This window comes from Salvelinus namaycush, chromosome 9, assembly GCF_016432855.1.
Source record: "Salvelinus namaycush isolate Seneca chromosome 9, SaNama_1.0, whole genome shotgun sequence".
In the NCBI taxonomy this organism is placed as follows: domain Eukaryota; kingdom Metazoa; phylum Chordata; class Actinopteri; order Salmoniformes; family Salmonidae; genus Salvelinus; species Salvelinus namaycush.
In genome coordinates this window covers 21058352-21075339 of record NC_052315.1, presented here as the reverse complement: position 1 = coordinate 21075339, position 16988 = coordinate 21058352, and the positions used below count along the sequence as shown (strand labels likewise).

At 41.3% G+C, this 16988-nt stretch overlaps 1 protein-coding gene across 2 annotated transcripts in view; it reads left to right on the top strand.

Moving 5' to 3' along the window:
* LOC120053813 (kelch-like protein 25) overlaps positions 1-1557 on the top strand; it is a 54347-nt gene extending 52790 nt beyond the window's left edge. For both annotated transcript variants that reach the window (XR_005477546.1, XM_039001073.1), the window contains one exon: positions 70-1557. The gene's annotated coding sequence lies outside the window, so the exon portion shown is untranslated. The remainder of the gene's footprint in view (positions 1-69) is intronic.
* The last annotated feature ends 15431 nt before the right edge of the window (positions 1558-16988 follow it).

The window sequence follows — 16988 nt, the reverse complement described above, 5'->3', positions numbered from 1 at the left end:
TTCAGTGTTTTGCCTCTGAGACATGAGACTTTGGTTTCACTGTGTATCCATCCGCCTCTCTGTTCACAGATGTCACATGTTTCCGGCCATAGTGACTAGCTGGGGCTTGACTGCCTGTAGACCAACGAGATGTGTCAAGCGAAGGGTTGGTTCCGCCAGGGTCGCCCAGCTATAGCTGTTACGCCAAACACCCCCTCGGAGGTAAAGACTGTTCCAGATTATCTGAGGGGTGTGTGGTCCAACGCCAGAACACAAGGTCCTCCAAGAGGGATGCCATTCGCTGGCTCTTCTCCCTCACAGCACAAGGAGACATCCATACCATGCTTCCTAACAGTCTTATTCATGACCATGGTGAGAAACAGACCCTTTATAGACAGACAACCGATGTGGGTATTATTGCTCAGTATTTCTAACTGAGGCCATTTTTAAATGTCTTATTATTTGAGGGATCCCGAATTAGATCATTCCAGCTTTGAACCCAGGCGATGTAGTCTTAAGGGGTGATTGGTTTTTGTAAATGACAATTAATAAACTACAGTAAGCAGGAACACTATCCCTTCCATCATAAAATGTGGTGCTGTTTGTTGGCTCTTTGCTGTAGGCTGTCAGCACACACGATTAATGAGCCTCAGCAGACACTCAGATCCAACAAGCAGCCCTACACTACATTGCAAGTCAACTCTTTAAAACAATGAGATACTGTATATCAAAGAAACACAACACGTATCATCTAACTTTCAGGGGAAATACATGTTAAAGTATAAGCAGTTGTACTGTATTTACTTCGTATCTATGAAACAATTCAGCCTGGGAATCCTGTCAACACCACAGCACAATTTGCTATTGTAGACCTCTTATCATTGAAGCATTTCTTGAAGGTATGAAACAATACCCATTACTCACTGGTCAAAAACTGGTTTAATCAAGATTGTTTCCATGTCATTTCACCCCCAAAATTAAATGTGATTACATTGAAAACATGGAAAACTGATTGGATTAGCAAAAAGTAATCAACGTAAGGGAATTTTCTTTTTTTCACCCACCTTTTAACCTAAATCCAATGGACATGGTGACATTTCTTGTTGATTTCATGTTGAATTCACATTTGTTGACAACTCAACCAAATGTAAAATCAAAACTAGATGTTGAAATTGCATCTGTACCCAGTGGGTACATTGTGGTTGATGTGTGTTTTAGTTATACAACATTTGCACTTGGCACTATACATTTGATAATATGTCAATGAGGGTACTAAGCTTTGATACTGGGATTTTTGGGGGGGTGAATTTGGTTTATTTCTGCAGTTTATTTGTGGAATGATAGCCGCCCAGAAGCAACAACCTTTTTCTTCAGAAGCCCCGTAGGAGGAGTTTTTTTTATTTTTATTTATGATAAAGACTCACTTTTAAACTACAGTTACTTTTCCATGTGGGGGGTGCCTTCAAGGACTGTAATAAGGTCTCCTTGTGAACTGAATTCCTTGTGCCTAATACTGGTAGAAAGGTTTGTCATAAATTCACTCTGTTAAAGTGTTTGAATAAATGACTTTTTAATTCACATTGACTACTGGTTGGTTCCATAAGTACAAGGACGGGGGCTTAAATGAGTGCCTCAGCCTGCCGTCCTGATTTGTCACACCTCTAATGCAGACATTCCAGAGGGCTTTGAAGTAGACAAAATCATCTTATGATCGTAATTAGAGTTAGATTAAGACCAGGGATTTATTCCGGAATTTCATCCTTTTTCTGATGTGGTTAGTCTGATGAGAACGTTAATAGAAGAGGTAATAGGCACAGCTAAGCTAGCCAAGTAGTAGAAGTAGTCGAAGGAGGTGTCCACTTCACTGGCTGTAGCAACAACAATGCAATAAATATGTTCTCTTGAAAGCTAAGATTCATTATTTAATGCAAGGTTTTTTGGAAGCACAGTTCGGTCTATATTTTTTTATTTTGCTATAGGATTCAAAACACTTACTCTTGCAGCATGCTGCATCAAATGACCTATTCTGTATTTTCACTTGTATATAGAATCGCTCCTTCATGAGCACCAATATAAAGACCCTAAAGCTAGCCCAGTGAAGGCAACAGTAACAATAAACCTTGCTCTGCTGAATATGTTGTCTGCCTAAATCAATTATTTAGAGTTTTATTTATAACTGTTTGCCTTGCAATCCTCTCTTTCCTGGGATACAAGGGTCTTTTCCTGTAACGTTTGCTCTGCTACAGCGAGAAGATATTAGCATGACCCATTAGGCTGGGAGTGACAGGTTTGGAAGCTGACCACAACAGTGATATTTCCCCTCAGGGAAAATAAATGCAAACTAGATTTCACAGCTTTTTTTTTTTTTTTAGCTAAAAGGAAAGTTTAAAAACAGAAGTATGGTCCCCGGTCACTTTTTAAGTAGTGTAAATGGGAATATTCGATCTAGATGTCCACTCATCCTTATACCCGTTCAAATAATAACACCAACCCACTCACCAATCTCTCAATCTGACACTCAGAGTGGCAGTATGTCCACAAGGTTGTTGCAACTCTGTTTTTAGCTCATTACAGACACATTTACCCTCACCTCTAATCTGCCTGTGTGGCTGTCAGCCCAGAAGCTTTAGGAGGAGTTCCAAAGGCAGCCAATGAAGGGCACAGGCAGGCGTCGCCAGGCAGCGTAGCAAGTCCTCTGGGCAGGTGGAAGGTGAGTCTTCTGCCAGGAGACGATCCCACCTGCCTCTCAGCCGTCTGGACAGACCACCTGCTGCCCTTCATCATCGCTGATATCCAATATCATCCAAGATCACCCTCCAACACACATACTTTTAATGCCCTTAGGTTTTTACAAGAGACTGCTAATATCACGTTCCTTTTTCTTTTCATTATGACCATTTAAGATGGTATGTGTACAAGGATGTGGGCTTGTCCTGCATGTTAGATTGGGATGGCACTGTTCATAAAACTAGTTGATTTTCCATACTAATTTCAAACAGGAATGTAATCAATTCCCACTATATGCTGTTTTCCATCCTGAGATGGTGGCACTCCTGGTGCACCAGGACGTCCCTTGTAACCCCCTGACTACAGGTGTTACCATATAATAAAGTACTATTAATAAAGTACTACTAATAAAGTACTCACTTATGTATATTTTAGCATATCCACCCCTCTCTTCCCAGTTCAGAAAACCCTCAAGCAACACTTTAGTCTTGCTAAACTTCACAGGATTTCAAAGTGCAACGAATGCCTACTGTTTTGAATAACTAAATATCATCAACCTTTCTTACTGTTCAGAGAAGGGAACACAAAATGCCTTGTTTCAGTGTCCTTTCATGTTTTCTAACAGAATACGCATGCTTTGGCATTGCATTTGCACAATGACTACATGCTGTACAGTACATCCCCACCGATAATATAGCCAGACGTATATGGCAGGGTCTACAGGAAATCACGGACTACAAAAAGAAACCAGCCACGTCACGGACACCGATGTCACACTTCCAGACAAACTAAACACCCTCTTTGCCCACTTTGAGGATAATACAACGCCATTGTCGCAGACCGCTAACAAGGACTGCACCCCCCCCCCCTCCTTCTCCATGGCCGATGTGAGTAAAACCTTTAAACGTGTTAACCCTCGCAAGATTGTTGGCCCAGACGGCATCCCTAGCCGCGTCCTCTGAGCATGCGCAGACCAGCTGGCTACCAAGGACTGTGGGCTCTCCTTCTCCGTGGCCGACGTGAGTAAGACATTTAAACGTGTTAACCCTCACAAGGCTGCCGGCCCAGACGGCCGGCCCAGACGGTTTATATTTTGTTTTTATTGCTACTATGGTGTGTCGTGTGTATGCTTTGAAAGTAAATGTGTATATCTACATGTTACCTCTTGGTGGGTTGGGGAGAAAAGATAAGCCATTCTAGTTAAATTTGTCTTTTGTTTTTGTTAGTCTTTAGTGACATGGATAGAAGTACAGTCTGCTGTCATTCTGATCTAAGAATATTACTCCTGCTTATTATGAAGAAAAAATACATCTGTTTAACTTTGTAAACTAAAGGTGTGTTTAGAATTATTTTTGTTGTATTAATGCTATTTAATCTCTCCTCAGACTAATATTATTCTGTTTGTCCTGTGGGTACCTTTGCCACTGTTCCACCCCTTGTGTATTGCGCTGTCATGGTGTATTTGTTAATAAACAGTCCTGGTGGCTGGTGTGTTTACGGACATATTCAATCTCTCCCTAGCCCAGTCTGCTGTCCCCACATGCTTCAAGATGGCCACCATTGTTCCTGTACCCAAGAAGGCAAAGATAACTGAACTAAATGACTACCGCCCCATAGCACTCACTTCTGTCATCATGAAGTGCTTTGAGAGACTAGTCAAGGATCATATCACCTCCACCTTACCGGCCACCCTAGACCCACTTCAGTTTGATTACCGCCACAACAGGTCCACAGACGATGCAATCGCCATCACACTGCCCTATCCCATCTGGACAAGAGGAATACCTATGTAAGAATGCTGTTCATTGACTACAGCTCAGCGTTCAACACCATAGTATCCTCTCAACCCGCCCTGTGTAATTGGGTCCTGGACTTTGATGGGTCGCCCCCAGGTGGTGAAGGTAGGAAACAACATCTCCACTTTGCTGACCCTCAACACTGGGGCCCTACAAGGGTGCGTGCTTAGCCCCCTCCTGTACTCCCTGTTCACCCACCACTGTGTGGCTATGCACGCCTCTAAGTCAATCATCAAGTTTGCAGACGACACAACAGTAGTGGGCTTGATTACCAACAACGACGAGACAGCATACAGGGAGGAGGTGAGGGCACTCGGTGTTTGGTGTCAGGAAAACAACCTCTCAGTCAACGTCAACAAAATAAAGGAGATGCTTGTGGACTTCAGGAAACAGCAGAGGGAGCACTCCCCTATCCACATCGAAGGGACAGCATTGGAGAAGGACGAAAGTTTTAAGTTCCTCGGCGTACACATCACAGACAAACTGAAATGGTCCACCCACACAGACAGTGTGGTGAAGAAGGCTGCCGGCCCAGGAGGCTGAAGAAATTTGGCTTGTCACCTAAAACCCTGACAAACTTTTACAGATGCACAATCAAGAGCATCCTGTAGGGCTGTATCACAGCCTGGTATAGGAAATTCACCGCCCTCAACCGCAAGGCTCTCCAGAGGGTGGTGCAGTCTGCACATCGCATCACCGGGGGCAAACTACCTGCCCTCCATGACACCTACAGCACCCGATGTCACAGGAAGGCCAAAAAGATCATCAAGGACAGCCACCACACGAGCCACTTCACACCTCTACCATTCAGAAGGCGAGGTCAGTACAGGTGCATCAAAGCTGGGACCGAGAGATTGATAAAGAGCTTCTATCTCAAGGCCATCAGACTGCTAAACAGCAATCACTAACTCAGAGAGGCTGCTGCCTACATTGAGACCCAACCACTGGCCACTTAAATAAATGGATCACTAGTCAATTTAACCAATGCCTCTTTAATAAATAATGCCACTTTCATAATATTTGCATAGCTTACATTACTCATATCATATGTACATAATGTATACCATCTACTCTACATACTGTATACCATTATACCATCTATTGCACCTTTCCTATGCCACTCGGCCATCGCTCATCCATATATTTATATGTACATATTCTCATTCACCTCTTTAGATTTGTGTGTATTAGGTAGTTGTTGGGGAATTGTTAGATTACTTGTTAGATATTATTGCACTGTCGGAACTAGAAGCACAAACATTTCGCTACACTCACATTAACATCTGCTAACCATGTGTATTTGACCAATACAATTTTATTTGAGTTGAGTTACCGCTAGCAATAAATATATATTATTATTCACGGTGCAATTATCTGGGTACATTCATTCATGTCAATCCTTTCCTTTAGTGTTACCATGTGAATCCATTTTAGATAATTGGCATAGGAGAACTTCCTTTGACAGCTAGTAAATCTCTTCTGAAATGATTATGTTCATAAGGCTTGAACATGAACAATCCCAGCTTTAGAACTCTGGGTGTCAACTAGTCTGAATAATCAGACTGTAATACACAATTCATTGGTACAGTTGAAGTCGGAAGTTTACATACACTTAGGTTGGAGTCATTAAAACTCGTTTTTCAACCACTCCACAAATTTCTTGTTAACAAACTATAGTTTTGGCAAGTCGGTTAGGACATCTACTTTGTGCATGACACAATACATTTTTCCAACAATTGTTAACAGACAGATTATTTCACTTATAATTCACTGTATCACAATTCCAGTGGGTCAGAAGTTTACATACACTATGTTGACTGTGCCTTTAAACAGCTTGGAAAATTCCAGAAAATGATGTCATGGTTTTAGAAGCCTCTGATATGCTAATTGACATCATTTGAGTCATCTGGAGGTGTACCTGTGGATGTATTTCAAGGCCTAGCTTCAAACACAGTGCCTCTTTGCTTGACATCATGGGAAAATCAAAAGAAATCAGCCAAGACCTCAGAGAAGAAATTGTAGACCTCCACAGGCCTGGTTCATCCTTGGGAGCAATTTCCAAATGCCTGAAGGTACAACGTTCATCTGTACAAACATTAGTACGCAAGTTTAAACACCATGGGACCACACAGCCGTCATACTGCTCAGGAAGTAGATGCGTTCTGTCTCCTAGAGATGAACGTACTTTGGTGCGAAAAGTGCAAATAAATCCCAGAACAACAGCAAAGGACCTTGTGAAGATGCTGGAGGAAACAGGTATAAAAGTATCTATATTCACAGTAAAACGAGTCATATATCGACATAACCTGAAAGGCCACTCAGCAAGGAAGAAGTCACTGCTCCAAAACCGCCATTAAAAAGCCAGACTACAGTTTGCAACTGCACATGGGGACAAAGATCGTACTTTTTGGAGAAATGTCCTCTGGTCTGATTAAACAAAAATAGAACTGTTTGGCCATAATGACCATCGTTATGTTTGGAGGAAAGGGGGAAAGGCTTGCAAGTCGAAGAACACCATCCATCCAGCAATGGGGTGGCAGCATCATATTGTGGGGGTGCTTTGCTGCAGGAGGGGCTGGTGCACTTCACAAAATAGACGGCTTCACGAGGATGGAAATTTATGTGGATATATTGAAGCAACATCTCAAGACATCAGTCAGGAAGTTAAAGCTTGGTCGCAAATGGGTCTTCCAAATGGACAATGACCCCAAGGATACTTCCAAAGTTGTGGCAAAATGGCTTAAGGACAACAAAGTCAAGGTATTGGAGTGGCCATCACAAAGCCCTGACCTCAATCCTATAGAAAATTTGTGGGCAGAACTGAAAAAGCGTGTGCGAGCAAGGAGGCCTACAAACCTGACTCAGTTCCACCAGCTCTGTCAAGAGGAATGGGCCAAAATTCTCCCAGCTTGTGGAAGGCTACCCAAAGTGTTTGACCCAAGTTAAACAATTTCAAGGCAATGCTACCAAATACTAACTGAGTGTATGTAATCTTCTGACCCACTGGGAATGTGATGAAAGAAATACAAGCTGAAATAAATAGTTCTCTCTACTATTATTCTGACATTTCACACACTAAAGATAAAGTGGTGATCCTAACTGACCTAAGACAGGGAATTTCTACTGGGATTAAATGTCAGGAATTGTGAAAAACTGAGTTTAAATGTATTTGGCTTAGGTGTATGTAAACTTCTGACTTCAACTGTATATACCGCCTGCAAAATCATGTAAATGTTCCTTACAAGCCAGAATGTTGAATAAAATTACAAACCGCACATACCAGTTGTCTGTGTGGTTTGTCCTTCAGCTGCTCTATATTTTTTACAAAATATCCACAGGTATGTATTGTTTACCTGACTTTTTAGAGAGCTGGTAGGTATATCAGAGGAGGATGGAGAACTAGCAACACCTTATTTAAATGTTTTATTAGGATTTAAATATACAAAAAAAATTACAATTCACATAAAAAATAATGTGTTGTTCTCCATCCTCTCCTGATTTTTTACCTTAATTTAACTGGGCAAGTTAGTTAAGAACAAATTAGTTTTTTCAATGTACAGGAACAGTGGGTAAACTGCCTTCTTCAGAACAACATATGTTTTACTTTTCCAGCTCAGGGATTTGATCTTGCAACCTTTCAGTTACAAGTTCAACACTCTCACCACTAGGCTACCTGCCTGTTCATGGCATGTTCAATAGCTATAGATAAGAGAAAACCGAATATCCACTATAAACAAACTTTAGCTCGGTGCCTAATCAAACCATACCTACCAGCTCCCTAAAAAGTTGGTTAAACAATACTTTCCTGTGGATATTTTGTCCAAAATTTAGAGCAACTGAAAGACAATCCGCACAGGCAACCGTTAGAGAAAGTTTACATTTTGTTCAACATTATGGCTCGTAAAGAACATTTGCACGATTTTTCAGGCAGTATCTCTCAATTGCCCTACTGTAAATGTACAAGTACAAGGATCTGACGTATACTGTGAGCCACACTGTTGATGACCACCATACTGTGGGCTATACTGTACATACAGTCAGGCTAATAGCCTAGTTTGGCAGCTTCCCAGAAATGTCATGAACATACACAATTGAGTGGAGAAGCAATGCATGCCAGTGAGATAATAATTTAAACTGAATAAAAATACACAATTCCTGGAAGCGGAAAATGTCAGAGTTCCTTTATGGTCTGCGTACTCACCAGACATGTCACCCATTGAGCATGTTTGGGATGCTCTGAATCAACGTGTACGACAGCATGTCACAGTTCCCGCCAATATCCAGCAACTTCGCACAGCCATTGAAGAGGAGTGGGACAACATTCCACAGGCCACAATCAACAGCCTGATCAACTCTATGTGAAAGAGATGCACTGCATGATGCAAACTTTTTTTTAAAGGTCTCTGTGACCAACAGATGCGTATCTGTATTCCCAGGCATGTGAAATCTATAGATTAGGGCTTAATTTATTTATTTCAATTGACTGATTTCCTTACATGAAATGTAACTCAATAAAATCTTTGTTGGTCAGTGTACATTAAGAAGACAGAGAGCCTTTCACACACTCACTCCTCCCTCTAATGCCAAACATAGATCAGGGCTTGTCAGATACTCCACCATCTCGTCTTTTATTTACCACTGATTAAGAGAGACATGTGAAATCAATAAATTCATTAGCCCTATAAGTCTCTGTAAAACTAAGTAAACACTATGAACAGCTAATCTCACTCCCCAGCGATGGGATTGACAGTGGTCTGCTGCTCTTACTGCTTAGTATGTAGACATGTTCTGCAGAAAGTCTATTGACCTTCTCTCAGTGAGTGCCTTGGATCCACAGACTCCTGGGAGTTGAGAGGTTAAAGGTCAAGCTGAGGATTGGCTGCAGCAATATTGTGTGTAAGGGGTGGTTGGTGTTGTTGTCATTGTGGAGCAGAGAGCAGCAGACTAGGACTGGCCTGACTGCACCACTGGGACTGAGAGCAAACAAACAGGAACAGTTGAGGACAAAACTACAATTACAACAAACCCTACACTGAACAGTAGGCTACAACATAGATAGTGTTGTGTCGTAAATTTGCTAGCTACTGCATTCACAATGGCTCACAAATTCTGGGGAAAGTATAAGAGGTAAAATTAAGGGGGGAAAGAGAGAGAAGCAAGCTGTGTAAGGTTGAAAAGCCACTTGGAAATACCATTGTGTAGTCTTTCTAGTGATGGGGAGTAGTGAGCTACTGTACATTTAGTTCCACTAGTAACTATATTCCATTTTGTCGTAGCTTGGTGGTAATTGAACTAAATTCAAATATAGTTAGTGTTTTCGGTAGTTAATTACTTTTTTGCAATGTAGCGGTGTAGCAAACTACTGGAATTACAAATTACTTTTTTGAAAAAAGAAAAGATGGGTGAAGTACATTCTTAGAAAAAAGGGTTCCGAAAGGATTCTTCACGGTTCTCCTATGGGGACAGCCAAAGAACCCTTTTAGGTATTTTTTTTTCTTCTAAAATTGTAGGCAAGAATTTCCTTTATTTGTTGGCATAAGACCTGCCTCATTTTCACTTGAAACATAGGTTTGTGTTTAATAGACTCAATAACACATCCTGTTAACAAGGGACTCGAGAGTGATCTGTTTTTGCTATTTATATTATGACATTTTAGATTTGCATATGATCATTTTTCACAAAGTAGTTTGGATGTAGATAACTACTTTTTCAATGTATCTTTAGTTAATAAACTATATTTTTATGAAGGGTAGCTTTAGTGTAGGTTAATTCTTCCAGTGTGAAGTAATTGGTATCTTGGAAAACTATATTTTCAGAGTAGCTTCCCCAACACTGAATCTCTCTTTCAACAATCCATGGACTTTAAGCTTGAGCTGGAATTCAGAACCAAACATCATAAAGACAATAAAATATTCCATGAGGACACAACTGTTGCATGTTGCCCTCCCCTATTATAAATCATGTATAGCAGCCATGAGAATTAACAACAGATGAGCTGAGCCAGGTCTCTAGTTGAATTCATTCAATTTAAGTTGCATGTATTCATTAGTCCCTGTAATAATGGTATATGTAGTAACACTGGTTAATTAATGTAACAACTTTTATAAATATAATAACATTTAGTATTTTATTAGGATCCCCATTAGCTGTTGCCAAGGCAGCAGCTACTCTTCCCGGGGTCAGAAATAAAGCATTACATCATACAAAACATTGTGCATCATACATATGTACATTGCTCCATTATTACATGACTAAGAATAATGTGTATGTGTCTCTCTCTTTCACATTGTGCTGTGAGTTGTTGTTTTATCTGTTTTTTTAAATCAGATTTTATTGCTAGCTTGAGTTACCTGAGGTGGGAGAGAGTTCCATGTAGTCATTGCTATATATAGTACTGTGCATTTCTTAGCCTCTGTTCTGGACTTGGGGACTGTGAAGAGACCACTGGTAGCATGTCTTGTTTCAGTGGGGTATGTATGGGTGTCTGTGCTGTGTTTTAACTGATTGAAACAGACAGTTTGGTACTTTCAATACATCAATACCTCTGACAAAGACCAGTAGTGATGCAGTCAATCTCTCCTCCACTTTGAGCCATGAGAGATTGACATGCATGTTTTGTTTTTTTTGTAAATTCCTGTCAAGAAGAGAGACACAGAAGCCCAGTTAGCCTAAAGTTTCAAATGGAGGTCGCTAACAAACAGTTTCAATGCTGCAGGAGCTGTGATATTTTGTTTTATTCCCAGACAACGTGCCCCCCCCCCCCCCCCCAGCAACTGTTTGCTCACAGAGGACTACAGAGGTGAAGTGGCTACTCTTAGCAAACAAGTAGTGAACTTACACAAGCTACTGGGGAATCAACATCCACCTCACTTGCCTAGTTAAATAAAGGTTAAATATAATAAAAGAAAACATCCACATCCACCTACTTTCTCTTCTACTCCAGTAGCTGGACGCCGCTCTGACCTGATGGGTGTGTTGCCACCGTGTCGTCTCCCCATAACCGACTGGCCGGTGTTCTGCAGGGATCCCTCCCCGAAAGGGTCTCCCCCTTCCCTGGGAAATTGAATTAGTAGGATACTTCTGGATGACCTAATGGGTGTTCCTATTTGTTACAGGCTTTGGTTTTTCCATTTGTTGGTTTGACTGATGGGAAGGCCAATGCAATGATACTGTATGTTGCGTGGTTCTAGGTTAGATATTGTCCACCCTAGCTCCTAACAGGCACACTACAGGACAAAGTGGGATACATACTGTACATTCAAAATTCAACATATCACCTACCTCAGTCCAAAATCTTTTGACGGCTGGACATTTCCATAACAGATACATTAGTGTACCAACCTCACCGCAGTCATGCCAACACAAATCTGAAAGGCTTTGATACTTTTTTTTTCAACTTGTGAGGTGTAATATAAGCCCGATGCAAGACCTTCATTTTGAATAATTTTATAACTTACACAGTTCGATATCGATGTTGTGTTTTTCCATGTTGCATCCCACTGTACTGCAGTGAGAGATACACTCAAGTCCTGTTCCCAACACAACTGAGCAGGGATGTTGTTGTTTGAGGAGGAGATGCCACCAGCTTGTATAAGGCGGAAAATGTTTCTTTCCCATTAGCAACACCGCTCAGTTTGTTGTCTATCACACTTTTAGATCCCACATCAATACCGTTTGAGGAAATACATTTTATTATTGATTTGAGCTGCAAATAGGTAGAAATGCCGTATCTGTCACGCCTGTTCCCGCTCCCCCTTTCTGGCACTCGAGGGTGCCAGGCTGCCCATCATTACGCACACCTGTCACCATCGTTACGCACATCAGCACTTCATTGGACTCACCTGGGCTCCATCACTTTGTTGATTGCCTCATTATCTGTCTATTCCTCAGTTTGATCCCCGTGTCAGCATTAATGTTGTTATGTTTCCCCTGTCCAGACGCTGTCCGTGTTTTGTTTCATGTCTGTTATTTATAAAATATTCAGTCCCTGTACTTGCTTCCCGTCTCCCAGCGTCTGTCCTCACAAAATGCTGACACCAATATTGGAAGCATCAGGGAGTTTTTTGTTGTTATTTGTTTTGGTTGGTGATGTCGGGTCCGGGTGCCACTGCCGAAGAAACCAGGGATGCCTTAGCTGGCTCGAGAGGTTTTATTATTTCTGTTATCCCTTTTTCTCCCCAATTTTGTGTTATCCAATTGGTAGTTACAGTCTTCTCCCATCACTGCAACTCCCGTACGGCCTCGGGAGACGCGAAGGTCGAGAGCTGTGCATCCCCCGAAACACAACCCAGCCAAGCTGCACTGCTTCTTGACACAACGCCATCTTAACTTGGAAGCCAGCCACACCAAAGGGTCGGAGGAAACACTGTACACCTGGCGACCATGTCAGCGTGCATTGTTCCAGGCCTGCCATAGAAGTCGCTAGTGCGCGATGGGACAGGAACATCCCTGCTGGTCAATACGGACCACAGGCCCCCCCAAAAAAATACTCTGTTAGTGATCCCTCTAAATTCTGGAAAACCATTAATTCACTGACGCTTGGGAATTCCTCTACTTCCCTGTCTAAGCAAGTAGTTTTAGACTCCTTCATCATTACTGAAAAGTTAAGATCTCTGATGCTTTTAATCAGAATTTTACCTCTGGTTTCCTGTTTGGTTTCATATTTCCTATTCCTGGTTTCCTATTTGAAAGAAATGGTAGTCATACCAGTCTTGGCCAGCCAGTTGAGCACCACTACGGCAACCATGGTTGTTGCAAATTATATTGCAAATGCCTTAGATGATAGAAAGAATTGTGCTGCCAATTTTTTAGCTTGTTAATTAACTTCTTGACGCTCGGGGTCAGATTTTTATTTTATTTTTAATAACGTACTATTTCTCAGGTCCACATCGTAGAATATGCATATAATTTACAGATTAGAATAGAAAACACTCCAAAGTTTCCAAAACTGTCAAAATATTGTCTGTGAGTATAACAAAACTGATTCTGCAGGCGAAAACCTGAGAAAATATAACCCGGAAGTTATTTTTTTGTTTTTTAAATCTGTGTTTCCTGGCCAGTCTTTCTTCCATTTAAAGGGTTATCAACCATATTCCTTTTCCAATGGCTTCCTCAGGCTGTGACCAGGCTTTAGACATAGTTTCAGGATTTTATTTTGAAAAATTAATGAGATTTTTCAAAAGTAGTCGTGTCCTCTGAATAGTGCCTGCGTGCGAGAGGGGAGCTCTCCATTTTCCTTTTCTCTCTTATTGAATAGGTTACGGTCCGGTTGAAATATTATCGATTATGTTTGTTAAAAACAACCTGAGGATTGATTATAAAAAACATTTGACATGTTTCTACGACCATTGCGGATACTTTTTGGAATTTTCGTCGAACGGAACGAGGCTGTAGTTTTCTCAACATAACGCGCAACCCAAATGGCGTTTTTTTGTTATAAAAGTAATATTTATCGAACAAAAAGAACATTTGTTGTGTAACTGGGAGTCTCGTGAGTGCAAACATCCGAAGATTATCAAAGGTAAGCGATTCATTTTATTGCTTTTCTGACTTTCGTGACCATGCTAATTTGGGGCTAGCTGTTGTAGCATTGATTGATACACTCACAAAAGCTTGGATTTCTTTCTCTGTAAAGCATATTTTCAAAATCTGACACGGTAGGTGGATTAACAACAAGCTAAGCTGTGTTTTGGTATATTTCACTTGTGATTGCATGATTATAAATATTTTTAGTAATATTTTTGAATTTGGCGCCCTGCAATTCAGCGGTTGTTCAGGGAAATGATCCCGTAATCGGGATCTGTGCGTAGAAAGGTTAAAATCTTTTGATACTGTAGTCTATGTTTTTCTGTTGAATAAGCTGTCCACAATAGGGTTGGGCACTGATGCTTGCCGATGGTTTCATAATTATCTCAATGACAGAACGCAGGCCATCAAGGTAGATGGGGTCAAATCTGAGTCCCTTAAGTTACATAAAGGGGTTCCCCAAGGTTTGATACTCGGCCCAGTATGCCCCACTAAAGTTTACAATCTATATATACTGAACAACAAATGTAAAGTGTTGGTCCCATGTTTCATGAGCTGAAATAAAAGATCCCAGAAATGTTCCAAACACACAAAAAGCTTATTTCTCTCAAATGTTAATGAGCATTTCTCCTTTGCCAAGATAATTAATCCACCTGACAAGTGTGGCATATCAGGAAGCTGATTAAACAGCATGATCATTAGACAGATGCACCTTGTGCTGGGAACAGTAAAAGGCCACTCTAAAATGTGCCTACCCTAAGTGACTATTAAAACCTACCCTAACCAGAAACTGTGGATAGATGGCGGCATTCGCACAAAACTGAAAGCGCGAACCATCGCTTTTAACCATGGAAAGATGACTGAGAATATGTCTGAATACAAAAAGTGTAGTTATTCCCTCCACAAGGCAATCAAACAGGGAGAAATGTTGGTATAGGGACAAAGTGGAGTCGCAATTCAACGGCTCAGACACGAGACGTATGTGGCAGGGTCTACAGGCAATCACGGACGACAAAAAGAAAACCAGCCACGTCACGGAAACTGACGTCTTGCTTCCAGACAAACGAAACATCTTCTTTGCCCGGTTTGAGGATAATACAGTGCCTCCAACGCGGCCCGCTACTAAGGACTGTGTTCTCTCCCTCTCCTTCTCCGTGGCTGATGTGAGTACCAACAACGACGAGACAGCCTACAGGGAGGAGGTGAGGGTTCTCAGAATGTGGTGTCAGGAAAACAACCTCTCACTTAACATCAACAAATTAAAGCAGATGATCGTGGACTTCAGAAAACAGCAGAGGGAGCACTCCCCTATCCACATTGACGGGACAGCAGTGAAGAAGGTGGAAAGTTATAAGTTCCTCGGCACATCTCGGACAAACTGAAATGGTTCACCTCACACAGACAGACAAATTCAACCTCAGGAGGCTGAAGAAATTTGTCTTCTCACCTAAAACCCTGACAAACTTTTACAGATGCACAATTGAGAGCATCCTGTCGGGCTGTATTACCGCCTGGTACGGCAACTGCAGTGCCCACAACCGCAGGTCTCTCCAGAGGGTGGTGCAGTCTGCACAATGCATCACCGGGGCCAAACTACAGGACACCTACAGCACCAAATGTCACAGGAAGGCCAAAAAGATCATCAAGGACAACAACCAACCGAGCCACTGTCTGTTCACCCCGCTACCATCCAGAAGGTGAAGTCAGTACAGGTGCATCGAAGCTGGGAACCAAAAACAGCTTCTATCTCAAGGCCATCAGACTGTTAAACAGCCATCACTAACACAGAGAGACTGCTGCCTACATACAGACTTGAAATCATTGGCCACTTTAATAAATGGATCACTAGTCACTTTAATAATGCCACTTTAATAATGTTTACATATCTTGCATTACTCATGTATTTACTGTATTTTGTACCATCTATTGCATCTTGCCTATGCCTCTCTGTCATTGCTCATCCATATATGTATATGTATATATTCTTATTCCATTCCTTTACTTAGATTTGTGTGTATTAGGTAGTTGTTGTGGAAATGTTCGATTACATGTTAGATATTGCTGCACTGTCAGAACTAGAAGCACAAGCATTTCGGTACACTCGCAATAATATCTGCTAACCATGTGTATGTGAGCAATACATTTACATTTTTTTGCCCCACCTGTTTCGAGACCCACATTTTTAGCAACAAAAAAATGTTTTGCATGTTATTTTGGCATTAATACGTGTCACATATCAGTATGCAAACAATGTAATAAATAAATATATATAATTGAGTTAATAAAGCCGCATACAAACATGGTCTCTTTTTTGTTTAGTTGAATAAGGCAGCTCCAAAATGTAGGTGTTTCAGTCTAGCTCAGTGCTTTCTGTGGTGGAGGGGCAGCCAGCGGAAAATATGGAACGTTGCGCCGTGATTGGCTCAGTGTTCTGTCACTCATGGGGACACAACGTCACCTGGGATTAAGAGGCTCTTTTCCAAATTTTAAATTAGAAACATTCAACATTGTCCATGCTGTCAATGAAGTATGATTTGTGCCGTGCTCAAAACAACTATTAACTCGGAACTGCGAAAACTTGACTTCAGTGAGTTCACAACAACTGGGAAGTCGGGAATAAACGAGCTCCGACTGGGAAAATATGTTTTGAAACAGTCATCCAACTCAAAATTGTAAATCCGGCCTCTTTCTAGAGCTACGAGCTGAAGATCAGTGACGTCATCATGATATGACCTTGTTTTTTCCCCAGTTGTTTTGAAAGCACCATAAATCCAGAGAATGCCAGAATTTCCTGTTCAAGTGAGCACAGCAAAACAAGGTGAGTCCAACAATGTCTTGTATGCTGCTGCATAAATTATGTAATATGCCAAGGAGATATGTATACTGTAGCTAAGAAAGTAATACTATGTGTATGTTGGGTAGTAAGATGTTAGTAGCCCATGTGCCTCACCCTAATAATTT